Raw genomic sequence first — 3,612 nt, forward strand, 5'->3', positions numbered from 1 at the left:
AAAAAATATATATATATATATACATATATATATAAATAAACACCGGAGGCATGCTCGTTCACTTCGGCATCTCAGGAAAAAGAGAGCCTAAAGCACCAGCACGCGCTTCATCCCCCCACACCACACAGATGCTCCCAGTCCAAACACTAGGAGCTAAAATATGTTTATATGTAAATCGTTAACGACCAATGATTTCCATCAGTGAGGATGTAATACTATAGCACAGTTCTGCAATACAGAAATGTTGTGCAGTCCAGAAACGCTGAAGATTCAAGTGTACTGTAGTTTTGCCATTCCTGACGTTAACCCACCACTGGGGCAATCTGAAATAAAATCAATACTGAGCAAGAGAGCTGAGGAGCACTCTCTACAGAATCCTCATATTTGCCTTTTTTTTTTTTTTTGCCTTTTTTTTTTTTTTTGCTTTTTTCCCAACTTTTTTCCCTCCCATTTATTCCCCATCACTCTCTCAAAAGGACTCTCAAAAGTGCATTCATGAAATGGCTAACAACACTTGGATTATTTTTACTCCCAGCTAGCTTTAGCTGGTTGCTAAATGGAGATTCTGTGGCATGTGAGTGTGTGTGTTCGTGTGTGTGTGTGTGTGTGTGTGTGTGTGTGTGTGTGTGCATACATGATGCTGAAGTGTTCTGGTGGGACCTGCTGGTCCCTGATGGTTTTGCTATGGAGAAGCACGTCCAAGAGTAGCTGAGTGAACTGCTGATCTTACCCTGAACAGCTGCCAGACTGGATCGGGGAGAGAGATAGAGAGAGAGAGAGAGAGAGAGAGAGAGAGAGTGAGACAGAGACAGAGCGAGAAAGAGAGAGAGACAGAGCAAGAGAGAGAGAGAGAGAGAGACAGAGCGAGAAAGAGAGAGAGAGAGAGAGACAAAGCGAGAGAGAGAGAGAGAGAGAAAGAGAAGAAAGAGGGATGACCTCTGATCCCTGCCTGAGGCTATCATCTGTGTTTACCTCTCTGAGGTCTGTCCTTTCTGCACCCTCCCCTGCTCTCTGGTGCTATCCATCATTCTGTAGACCCTGAGCTTACCATCCTATTCATCAAAAACCATACACACTTCATATGTGTCACTCAGCCCACAGGCTTTACATGCCACCTGCCAATGGTACAGACCCACTGGATCCAACCAAAAAAAACCCAGGCCCACGCGGTTTTAAAGGGAAGCCCTCGTGCCACTGGATGAGACGTGTTGGCATACATCATCACCAGGAGCTTTCACTGCATCCCATTAGCCTTTTCTGAGAAATATAAAGGAGAATGCAGAAACACAAAAGCAAAGGCCTCTCCATGCCGTCCAATACGGGGCTTTAAAGACTTGATGACCTGATTCTTGAGGTTCTTGGAGTTCTTTTCCCCATCTCATTGTATGATCAAGGACAAGTACACACACACGCGCACACACACACACACACACACACACATATATATATATATATATATATATATATATATATATATATATATTACTGGAATTGCTGTCTTTGAATCCAGTGATAATAGAATCATTCAGATTTGTCCTTGACATATATATATATATATATATATATATACATATGTGTGTGTGTGTGTGTGTGTGCGCGCGTGTGTATGTACTTTAAAATTTATAACAGAGGTTCCTCAAAGCCATCTTCCTTGAATATCACGTTATTCTTATATTACTGTCATTTTCATGATGCCACAACATACAGTCATATTGCAAAGATTAACACCATCCTTGTATTGAATCTGTCACTTGAGGAGAGACTTGTCATCACCAGACTGCGCTCTTATCTAAAGCTGATAGCCTCTTGTCGACATGATTCATACGGTTGGCTTTAAAACTAATATAGAACGGAGGGCGGTTTTATTTGAGTTATTCAGTGCTAATCTGTCCTGATGGGAAATGATACATGGACAGAGTGGGGTGCAAAACAGTTAATGTGATCAGTAAAGCCATTTCCCGTTGGAGGCCTTTAATGGGAGAGCCAGACAAGATGCTAATAGCTGTCTATGTCTTTATCGCAACGCTATTTCTGCCTCTTCTCCGCTGACAGGAGACTTCAAAGCTTTGGCAATAGTCATTACTCAGGCGGCTAAATATCCAGAGAAAAAAAAAAAATGATACCACACCTCTTCCCTGCCGTGACTATTTACGTATAACTTGAGACGAAACCCGCAAACACAAGCGTTAGTTCCTACAAGGACGTAAAAACAACACTTGGAAATGTCTCCTTTTCTCCGCGGCATGACGAAGAGCCCTGACTTTCCGATACAGCTAACTTAATGAGGGCAGCTAAGTTTTGAAAGAGTCATTATCTCCAGGAAATGAGGGGGCAAATAAGATCGTTAGTATGCCAAGAACAATTGTAATTATTATCAGTATTTCTAAAAATAATTATACAGCCTAAAAAGGCCATTTGGAGCTGTGTGTTTTTGAAGTTTTGCCGTGTTTTGGATGTCTCAGAGAACTTGGATTTGGGGGGGGATCCGGTGAAGGTCACATCGCCTGCTGTGAAGACCAACGCCATAACTCTTCCGATTAGATAAACAAAAAAAAAATGAAAAGGCAGCTCTAACAACTCGGGTCGTATCTACTGCGTCTCAATGCTGTAGGACTTATCAACATGCAAAATTTTCTTCCTATAACTCATGTGAAACATCTTAAAACCCCTGAAAAAAAAGCAAAGCTGTGGAATTGAGCATCTTCACTTCAGATAACATCACTATGGCAAATGTCATCTTTTTATTTTTCACTCGTCTGTTGCTGCAGGGAGGAACAGAATCAGATGAAGACACATCCTCCTATTAAACATTCATCACCTTCTCAGATGACAACAAACTCTTCTTTTTCCCTCCTGCGCTATGATTCCATCACAGAGAGAGAAAGATATAGAGAGAGAGGCTTCTTGTTTCAAGTTATAGGGCTAAGACCCCCAAACGAAAAGAACCAGTATCCATTTTTATCTCTCCGTCATTACCTCAGAGTTAAGTAACAATCCCTGTGCTTGTGCTTGTATTTGCCATATTTGAGTTTTTTCTCATTACTGAGATGTGAAAGCAGCTGAAGTACAGCCAGGAGCAGAGGGCTGCTGAAACACACACACACACACACACACACACACTCTGGAGTCTACGCTCAGCATCGAGTTATCATTTGCTGTTTGTCTGTTCCCTTGTGCCATACTCATGCATCAATCACCTTCAAGCTTTTAAAAAGCCTGCTTTTTTTTCTGAAGCAAAGGAAAACCGCTTTCTGTATGTCGCTTATCTGCAGCTGTTTTTTTTTTTTCTTTTTCTTTTTCTTTTTTTTTTAATGAACAGTCTCATCACTGCCTAGCTTTGCCTTTTGTGCATGTTCTATGCATGTATGTCAAACCGTAGCTGAGTTCTGGCTGTAAAGAGAGGCTATATAGAGGTAGAAGAACAATAGTGCCCCCTAGAGTTTCAGATTACTACTGCAACATACCCAACTCCCTCAGTATCTCAAAATGATTTATGATTGATACAACAGTAACCACTGAGGGATAAATAAAGAGCAGACTGTAAGTGGACCATAGGTCTGGTAGTGATTTTGTCCTCTGTGTGTGATAAAGCAACAGCCCTCCGAATACCTC

The sequence above is a fragment of the Chanos chanos genome, chromosome 1 (assembly GCF_902362185.1).
Source record: "Chanos chanos chromosome 1, fChaCha1.1, whole genome shotgun sequence".
In the NCBI taxonomy this organism is placed as follows: domain Eukaryota; kingdom Metazoa; phylum Chordata; class Actinopteri; order Gonorynchiformes; family Chanidae; genus Chanos; species Chanos chanos.